We start from the raw sequence: 10,786 nt of genomic DNA, 5'->3' as shown, positions 1-10,786 counted from the left end.
TGGTACACTCAGAGACTATATTGTTAGATGCATATATGTATATACAGATGTTTTATTATATTTTGTACGTGTAATGTTTTTTTGAACATTATGCTCTTTTTGCTTTACATGCTATTTAATCAGATCCTGTCACTGTAAGTCCAGCATTCGATTCAACTTTATTTGAGATATCATTTCATATTCTTTCATTTTTAGCCATTCTCAGGTATGTGTCTTGTCAACAGATTTTGTATTGCATTGTTTAATTAAACCCCAGAGTCTTTGTTTTTTAATTGATCTAATTCATTTACAATTACTCTATTTTTTTAAAGATTTATTTCATTTTTTTTAAAGAGAGGAAGCGAACACGTGCGTGAGCAAGGCGAGGGCCAGAGGGAGAGGGAGAGGGAGAGAGAGAGAAAATCTCCAGCAGACTCCATGCTGAGCATGGAGCCTGACGCAGGTCTGGAGCCTGATTCAGGGCTCAATCCTACAACCCTGAGATCATGACCTGAGCCAAAATCAAAAGTTGGTTGCTTGACCGATGGAGCCACCCAGGCACCCCAACAATTACTCTATTTTTTTTTAAAGATTTTATTTATTTATTTGACAGAGAGAGAGAGACAGCCAGAGAGAGAGGGAACACAAGCAGGGGGAGTGGGAGAGGAAGAAGCAGGCTCCCAGCAGAGGAGCCTGACGTAGGGCTCGATCCCAGAACGCCGGGATCACGCCCTGAGCCGAAGGCAGACGCTTAATGACTGAGCCACCCAGGCGCCCCAACAATTACTCTATTTTTATATCAGAAATTTGTTCCATCCTCCCCTTTTTTTCATCATTTGTTTTTTTCTTGGGTCAAATAAAAAATAAGTCCCAAGTTAAGTAAGGAGAGTCTTTATTTGAAAAGATCATTGCAATAAGGGAGGACAACTGCAGTGGAGAGAACTCTCAGATCATAAGATCTGCAAGCACCTTAAGGGTTGGGCAGAAAGGAATTTCTTTAGTAAACTATGCCACAAAGAATCAGGTGTGGGGGAGTGGGCTGAAGAGTTGCGCAGGAAATGCCTTTTCTTCAGGTCAGCAGCTATTTGGAAGGGGCCAGGAAGGAGGAGCCACAGGGCAATGCTGGATTAGGCTGAGGGTAAATCCAAGTTCAGGCTCTGAGGGAAAGAGGGGGGACTAAAACTTGGTCAAGTTATGGTATTTTACTGACTTTGATCACTGGTGACAAACAGTTCAGCTAATCATCTCCGAGGCAAAAATAAAAGGGAATCTGGAGAGTCTTTCTGGCTTTAGCATGGGTAGAAAAGGGGAGAATCTGTTAGTCTTACTAAGTCATATGGGAAAGGGTAGTTCTTTTCAATAAGCTTTTCCTGAAACACAAAAAGGGTGGGAGGCTTTCTAAGACATCCCTATCTTTCTGGGGCACACATCACAGGTAGAGTTTAATATAGCTACCTGCTTTCAACTGAATAGATCATTTTCTTTTGGAGATTGTATTTTACGGTGTCAGACTTTTCCTTAAAATATATTTTGTTAATTTACCCTGAGCAAAACTTGTCAATATTTGTATCTTGCCTCTTACGAAGTATTTTATCATATTCCCATATTTGCTCTCAAAATGTGTCTTTATAAACACTAGCATTAATAATTTTGTTTCCCTATCATTAGTATTATAGAACCTTTTAAAAATTTTTAAAATTATTTTTTTATTATGTCCAGTTAGCTAACATACAGTACATCATTAGTTTTTGATGAACCTTTTTTTTTTTTTTTAAGATTTATTTATTTGTCAGAGAGAGAGAGAGCACAAGCAGGGGGAGCGGCAGGCAGAGGGAGAAGAAGGCTCCCTACTGAGCACGGAGTCTGATGTGGGACTCGATCCCAGGACCTCGGGATCATGACCTGAGCCAAAGACAAGATGCTTAACCAACTGAGCTACCCAGGTGTCCCAGTATTATAGAATTTAAGATCACATGACTAATTTTTTCCATGTTCTTTTAGCTTCAACGTTTATCAAATGCAGTTCTAAATCAAAATGTATTCCATACTTATCCTTGTGGCTATCTTTTCTATCTTAAAAGGTATAATTTTTGGCCCAAAAAAATAGAAATAAAAATAAACCATGTGCTTCATAATTCTCCTTCAGGACAATATCTCTGTGTAAGTATTTCACATAGTAAGTGTTCAGTAAATCTTTGTTTAATGAATAAAAACAAAGATTATGTCAAGTGTATGTCCAGATAGTTATAGTCATCAAGTATAACTACGACCTGATAGTTTTCTGATATATATTTTAAAATTATGTAGTTCCTCTATCTTGCTTTTTTAATTTTAATTTATATAAATTTATGTGAATGTAAAAATATTCATACAATTTTATACACACATGCATGCACATATACATATACGCATTTTTTTCATGCACCCAATGTTTCCTAATTTTTTTGTCTCAAGGTTCATGGAATCCAGCACATTATATACTCATATAAAAACATAGTATTTTTCCATATGAGGTATTTTTCCTTGGATTATGTCTGAATGTTTTTATTCAATTATTCAATCATTCTTTCGACTAATATTTGTTTATTGTCTTCTATGTGCAAGGTGCAAGAGTGGACGGTCAGAGAAGCCTTAGCGAGGAGACATTTGAATCAAGAGATATACGGAGATGAAGGACTGAACCATCCATATGTTTGGGGTAACAATGTTTCCTAAAGAGAGGACAAAAGGGGCAAAAATCCTCCCAAAATCTTGCCTGGCAGGATGGTAAACCAGCCAATAATTTTCAGGGAAAGCATCATTATCTTATAACAATGCACATTTGCGTGCACTGAATATAGTAATTCCTTTCTGATATCTACAACCAAGAGGTCATGGACCATTAGACATGTTGTGAATGCCAATAAAAATACTATCCAAACAGCAGAAAACCAGAAACAACTCAGTAGTCCACAAAAGATAGATAAATTCTGCTATATTCACACAATGGAATGTTATACAGCAGTGAAAATGCTTTAACCATTTGCATGGATAACTTTAAAAACAAAATTGAATTAAGAAAAAAGTTCTTTAGAAGGTTAGGTAGTATAACACTGTTTTCTTATATTCAAAGATAGACAGCATCCTCTATTAGGCAGCACCCTCTATTAGGTTAAACGGGCCAGGAAATTGAAAGGCAAGGAAATAATGAACACAAAATTTAAATTCAATCACCTCTACCAGAGAAGGCAGGACGCTGGACTAGGGATAGAGCACACAGTCAATGCTGTTTGCTATCCACAATGTTTTAATTCCTAACTTATTTGCTGTGCTTTGTCATGCTTACATTTTAAAAGACAACGAAGAAGTAAATTGAAAAAAAGGAAGATAGAGGCACTTTCATATATTGGCTAGGTATATGGATAGTTGAAGTCGATCTGGAAGGTAACTGGTCCATATCTGTCAAAATTTAAAGGACACATACCTTTTTATCCAAGAAATACACATGTGGGAATTCATCAGAAAATGTCTGTGTATGCATTTATGAATACATGAATACAAAGATGAGGGCACAATGATATTTACTGCAGCATTATTTGTAACAGCAAGACAATGGAAATAACCTAATTATCCATCAAAAAAAGAAAAGGTTAACTGAGTTATAATATATATTTCCTATGGGATGCTTTGCAATCTTTAAAAGTATATTTCATATATATATGTGCATAGAATTGCATAGAAAAGGAACTAGAAGATGAAAAACAAGTCATCAACCTTGTTTACCTCTGTGATGGGAGTAGGAAAGGAGGAAGGAAAATTTTAATCTGTTGTGTATACTCTGTATAACAAAAAAACTTTGTTCTTATATTGATCAGTGATTCCTTTTTTTTTTTTTTAAGAGAGTGAGAGAAAGAATGATAACAAGGGAGCAGAAGGGAGGAGTAGAGGGAGAGAGAGAATCTCAAGCAGGCTCCATGCTCAGCACAGAGCCCAATGCGGGGCCTGATCTCAAGACCCTGAAATCATGAAACCAAGAGCTGGAGCTTAACTGACTGAGCCACCCAGGCACCTCAGATCAAGCGATTCTTTCTTTCTCTTTTTTAAAAGATTATTTATTTGAGAGAGAGAGAGAGAGAGAGCACATGAGCAGGGGGAGGGGAAGAGGGAGAGAGAATCCAGAAGCAGGCTCCCCACTGAGCAGGGAGCCCATTGTGGGGCTGGATCACAGGACCCTGAGATCATGACCTGAGCTGAAAGACAAGAGCCGGCCGCTTAACTGACTAAGCCACCCGGCGCCCCTCAAGTCGGGTGATTCTTAAGGCATTCTTTTCCTTGCCAAGAACATGTCCATTAGTATATTAATTATGGTTTGAAAAACACTTTTCAAACTGATTTGTATCCAAAGTTATTCAATTCCCCTTAATATCCTCTCTTCCTCAAAGTCATAATCTTTAAATTGAGAAAGACCTTAAAATCACACATAGTTTATCAAGATCCGTGATTTTTCTGGAGGAATCCGTTAAGTCACTGGTGTATTCCCTCTGCCTTCATCTGGATGAGGTGACTTTGATGGGCTTCTCCAGCACTGCCCAACCTTTCAGCATCTCTCACTTCCTCACTGGTCTTCTGATAACCACACTGCAGCCAGAGTTATCTACAAAACAATTCAAAGGGCATCCCTTCCCTGCTTTAAACCAATGCATCTCACATAGAGACTTTCAGATGTATCTCCAAACTTCCTTTGCCTCCCTCAATAACCATTGCCACCCTCTCCCATCATTATTTGCTACACTGGATTATCTTTCTATTCCTCAGACATGCCCTTCCTCTTGGTCTTTGTACAAGTTTTCGCTCTTCTTTCTCCTATTTCCATCATGATATGATTAAAACCACTTGGATTTTTGGAAAAATTATAACTGAATTGAAACTCCAGCTATGTCAATTATTGGCTATATAATCTCTCAAAAAGCACTCAACATAATTGACCTTTAATTTCTTCATTTGTGAAGTGGAAAATAAAAATACTTAATCAGATGTCTGAGAAGATCAAATCAATTAATGGATGTAAGTCATTTGTTACTATGGCTATCCTAATGAGTATTCAATCAATATTTGTTTAATCAATTCACACCACAGCAAGCAATAATTCCATGTGTTTACTTTACCAGCATCTACCTATTTGCTGTTATTCCAAGCAATTCAATCTATGAATCAATAATTTACTACATTATTGTGTTGCACTGTTGAGTTTTCCAAGCACATGACTTACATCAGCATTGTACATATATTTTTTGTATCCCCTATTTAGTTTTTAGGAACGTGTTAATAAGAAAGTAATTAACATCTAATCGTTTACATCATTTCCCCCTTGTACAATGCTCACTGCATCCTATTTCCAAGGCTCCATTCTCTATAATTTTAGTTCTGGATAGCATTCCAGATAAACTATTTTGTCCAATGTAATACCTCCATGGATGTCAAAAAACAAGTTTTTAAATTTTACTATTTTAAATCTAAATGTCCACCTTGTAGAGAAGATGGGAGACTAATTCTGATAAAATTTTACTCTGGGGCATATATCTTGGTGAGCAGCCATTAAAAAAACAAAAACAAAAACAAAAAACCCCACACCAATTCCCAAAGTACTGGCCAACCCACTTCACACTGTTACCACACACAGCCATTTATCCATTCTGCAAGTAATTGCTGGCCCTGGGAATTGAGTGATTGAGAAGGCAACCTTGATTACTAGGCCCCTCCAGATTACTAGGCTAATTTCCAGGCACTGAAGATACACACTGAACAATAATCATAACAAAGTACAGTATATGTTAGAAGAACATGTGTCCTACGTCAATAGGAACACAGAACAAGGGCATCCATCTAGAAAGATAGCATTTGGGATTTAAGCCCCAATAGCCATTTCCCAAGGAACGTCTCCAGAAAACCTGTTTACGGCAGTTAAACTGTTCCAAATCCTGAAAAAGAAAAGATGATTTTTTAAAAATCCTTTAATCGCTTGAAACACCATCTCTACCATCGAGTTCTTCCCTGGAGATCCTGGTAATTATAGTACATATTCTCCCTCAATTTTCAATGAAAAAAATCCTTTTGTGGGCCATCACTGTCTTATTGTTAGGCCAGGAATTTTTTTTTTTTTTTTTAACAAATCATCCCAAACAAAAGCCCTGCTACATGCAGCTCAAATACTGGAGAAGGAAAATTTTGCCTGGTCCAAGCTGTTATCAGTGGAGAGCCAAATCCACACCAAAAGAGCAGGGTAGCACCACTGTGATAGAAGGGGTTAAAGCAGAGACTGATAGACATTGTTTAAAGCCCCCACCTGGGAATTGACTTACCTAGAGTGGGAAGTTGAAAGTATTCATAGTGCCTAATGTCCACAGTCTTGCAAATTCAGATATGAGTTTATAGATATGAAAGTATATGCCTCTGTGTGTGTGTGTGTGTCCAAAGGAGCAAAAGATTAATGTTAATTTAGGGGTAATAGAGAAAGCTTTATGAAAAAGGCAGGATTTGAACTGTATTTAGAAGTACACAAAAAATTTCAGCAATGTCAGTAAGGAGGGTTCAGAACATGTTTAGCTCTTCCTGGTCCATTATAGCTGGAACAGAAACTAATGAGGGATTTTGACTGACACAAACACAGGAAAAGAAATCCAACTATAAAGCCATCCAAGTAAGGGACAAGATTCAATGATTCTAATGCAATGTTCTTTCAAAATAATCTGACTCCCATTCTATATTTTCCTTGCCAAAAAATACTCCTTTGGTCTGGAACTAAAATATATTTCTATGTTGAAATGACTTATTCTTAGTAGGATTGAAGAGTTGAAATCTGTCGCAAAATTCATTCCATACGTGTGGACAGGTGTGCCCCTCATATATGTGTCTCTATGTGTTTTCATTCATCATTGGAGAAGACCTGATGTAATATTGTCCACAATCCCTTTAGCAGCTTGGATGGAGCAGAACCAAAGTGGCACATGACCAGAAGGGACAGATGTCGCCTCATCTAAACCTACCTGTCAGTAACAGTGTTGGCATGGTGCTGGGTATAGTGCTGAGCTCAAGAGGACATCACAGATTGTTACTCTTACTGCTTTCCTGGAAGCAGATACCAACCATAGCTACTAGCTATTACTGGTATTTTCTCAACAATGTCAGCAGACCTGCCTGAAAAACATTTTTTTTCTTTTTAAGTGGGCCCCATGTCCAGTGTGGAGCTCAACCTGGGGCTTGAACTCACAACCCTGAGATCAAGACCTGAGCTGAGATCAAGAGTTGGATGCTTAACAGACTGAGCCACCCAGGTGCCCCTGAAAAACACATTTTGATTACAGACTGAGCCCCTCATTTATTTGGGATCCAAGGTCCTAACCCCAGTGCCCTCTCCAATAAACTGCAGCCAAATTCCAACGTTTTGAATGATCAGCCCAGATAAGGGTTTGGGTCAGGTGGGCAGGGGTCTGGGGCCAAGGCTGTAGGAGGAGCCACACAGCTAACAGAAGGAACGGCTAGGGCAAGCACTTGGCCACCACCCCCAACATCCCAACTCCCTGCCCAAGGCCAGGAGCAGAGCAGTGCTGGGGGCTCCTCAGGCCTCCGGGACCTGCTCCAGGAGGCCAGCATTCTCCTGGCAAAGGGCTCGGTAGTCCTCGTGGATCTTCTCCAGGTTGCTGAGGGTCTTCTTCCCCATCTCTGTCTCGATCTGCTGCTCAAGGTCTCCAACTTCCCACGTGATTGTGCCTGTATCCTCGATGGTCTGGATGAGCTGGATGCAGTTCTCATGAAAGGCAGCTAGATACTTGTATGCCTTCCGAACGGCATCATCCTTCTTGGCATCCTTGAAAATGAGCTCATCGGTCACTGCAAAGGTCCGGTCCAGCTTCGAAGACAGACAGCTGATTTCCTTCTGAAGCTCCTTTGTGTCTGACAAGATCTTAGTGATCCCTTCCTTCTGCTTCCGGATGTTGACCACAGCCTCCAGGATGCGATGGGTATAGGCCTGCCGGGACACACCTGTAGGCAGGGTTTCCAGCTCTGACCCCAGCTGCTTATAGACCCCCTCCTTCCTTCGGGCCTCTTCGGCAGCTGCTCGAACACTCTGGTGCAGCTCCTGGATCTCTGCCAGCCGTCGAGAAGATTCCAGCTCTCTGCAATCCTGGAGGTTTCGGAGGAGGCGGTACTCAGCCAGGAGAGGGACCCGGTGTTTTTCCCACTGACCCGCCAAGTGGAAGACCCGCTGGGCACTACTCTCTACCATGAGCTGCAGTCTGGAGAGGTTGGCAGCCCCGCCAGGCAGCAGCTCCACTGCCCAGCTCTTCAAGCGCAGGGCCTGCTCATTCTCCACTGTGCTGAGCTCGGTCTGCCCACGCTCGGTCTCCACCTGGATGAGGCTGATTCCCAGGGTCTTCATGTTGGCTTCAACCTCTTCAATGTTGTGGTTCACTCCCTCCAGCTGCTCCCGAAGAGACTCCAGTTCCTGCTCCTGAGCTGTCTTCATGTCCTGTTCAAGCCGTTGGGAGGTGACCGGCACATCAGACCCCTGGGCTGCCTGGACCTCAGGCTCCAGATGGAAGGTGAACTTCTCTGAGTGTGTGAAGCGGGAGCCCTTGGAAGCACCAGTCCTGGTCCCAGCACCCCAGGCCTGCAGCAGCTCTCTCAGGTCTCCGGCTTGTGAGGGAGCCCCTGGTTGGCTCCAGGTCTGGCGTAGATGCTCGGCCAGGTGCCTCTGCAGCCGCTGCCACTGAGCCCGTGTATCCTCCTGGGTGGGATGGCGGGGTGCCTGCTGGACACAGTCCTCATCCCCAGGGCGGTCCCGGCCTGTGTGCTGGCAGAGCTGGATGGCATGGCATTCGAGGAGTGAGGCCACCCTCCCAGCAGGTTGGGGCACCTGGGTGGGGGCTGGTAGCAGCAGAGGACTTGCCTGGAACTCCCGGGGCTCCCCTCTGGAACTCAACTCAGGCATGACCAGCCTAATGGTGTGGAAAGGCTTCTGGGAGACTGAGCCCTGGAGGTGCTGTAGCTGAGGAGTACGAAGGAGGGGTGGGACCCAGGGCAGGGCCAACTGGTCCCGCATTTGGCCCCCGATGGTCTGGAGAAGGCGAGATGAGTCACCCACAGGCTGATCTGCATCGTCAGAGGTATCAGAGGGCAGATGCTCAGCCAAGAAGAGAAGCAGGTCCCGGAGATCAGGCTCACTGGGGTAGAGGAAGTTCTGATAGCCAAGCTCCAAGGAATAGCCCAGGTCCATGCAGGCCTGAGCCAGGCTCATGGCCAGATGGAAGCGCTCAGACATGGCCAGAGGCAGCAGGGGGCTGAGGCCAGAGCCCACGGCAGGGTTGATCATACGCAGACAGCAGACCACAGCTTCTACAACCAACTCAGGGGTGAAGGCTCGCAGGGTCTGTACATATGGAGGAACTGCCGTGCCCACATGGCGCAGGGAATGGATGAGGATTCGGTCCACCTCCTCCATGCTGGAGCCATGTTCGAGTCGAGAGCTGGGTTCAGGGTGGGACCGAGCAAGAGAGGTGCAGCTGTTGAAACCTGAAAAACATTTTTTAGATGAGGATATACTTCCTAGAATATCTACGATCTAGTGTTGTTTTACCAAACTTGAACCACTTTGGCTAAAAGAGACCTCTGAGAATTTAAGGAGCCAAATATCCATATACAAACACGTTATCTCACTCAATAATTCTTTAATAGCATATCCTAGAACAACTACAAAAAATGTTTAATTCTTTCATACCGTATTGGTAAATGCAAACCCAAAGGTGGAACCCACAGCATAACTGTCCCGTAGTATCAAAATCATGTGTAAGACATTGCTGAGTAATCCAGAGATCTGGACTCCTCCAAATGCCAAATACAGCTTTGCTCTGGAATGAATAATAACTATAATCCATTTAACTCACCCGAAATGTTTGCTGAAGCATTGTCTGACACACTGAGAATACAGCTACAAAAGCAGACAGCAGAATTGTTTCCTTCCTCCTGGGACTTATTTCCAGTGGGATGATATTAGTAGTAAATAAAACAGGCCAAAGAGGAATAGACCAGACGGTAATCAAACTACAGAGAAACAGCGAAGAATGAGGATGGGAATGCAGAGGCAGCAGGGTTGGGTGGGGAGAGGGCAACTGCCATTTCATGTAGGGCTGTCAGGCTAGGCAATACTGATTAAGTGACATGTGAGCAAAAGCTGAAAGAATTAACAACTAAGCCAAATCATTATCTATAGGGAGAGCATCCGTGGCAGAGGCAACAGCACAATCAAACATCTCAAGATGAGACTATGCTTGGCATGTTCAAGAAACATTGAGAAGATTAGGGTGGCCGAAATGGAATGAAAGGGGGGAGAGTTGAAGCAGGTTAGATGAGTGAAGTCACAGGGGAGCCACTGTACAAAGCTGACTTTTATTCTGAGTGAGATGGGGTACACCGCTTAACTGTGTTAAGAACAGACTACAGCTGAGGGTCAGCTCTTAAGAAGGGCAGAAGCAGGGAGACCAGTCAGATAGCCATTGCAATAATCCAAGTGAAAGATGATGGTTTGAGGCAGGCGACTATGGAAGAAATGGTAAGAATTGGCTAGATTTGAATGTATATATTGTGATGACAAGGATTCACTATAGATTGCATATGAGTTGTGATAAAATAGAGAAGTCAAAAGATGGTTCTGTTGTAAGGATGAAGTTCCCATTCGTGGAGATAAAGACTGAGAAAGGAGCATCTTTGGAGAAGGGGAAATTACAAACTTTGATTTGAGGCACGTCAAGTTTGAGGTGCTTATTAAACATCG

The 10,786-nt window shown here is 42.5% G+C and overlaps 1 pseudogene; it reads right to left on the bottom strand.

Moving 5' to 3' along the window:
• Positions 1-7,573: 7,573 nt before the first annotated feature.
• Positions 7,574-9,457, bottom strand: LOC123780438 (coiled-coil domain-containing protein 22 pseudogene; annotated as a pseudogene).
• Between the last annotated feature and the right edge of the window lie 1,329 nt (positions 9,458-10,786).

Source organism: Ursus americanus, chromosome 27 (assembly GCF_024610735.1).
Source record: "Ursus americanus isolate L20-20 chromosome 27, mUrsAme1.1.p, whole genome shotgun sequence".
NCBI classification, from domain to species: domain Eukaryota; kingdom Metazoa; phylum Chordata; class Mammalia; order Carnivora; family Ursidae; genus Ursus; species Ursus americanus.
The sequence above is the reverse complement of the archived record's forward strand: the minus strand, read 5'-3'. Positions and strand labels throughout refer to the sequence as shown.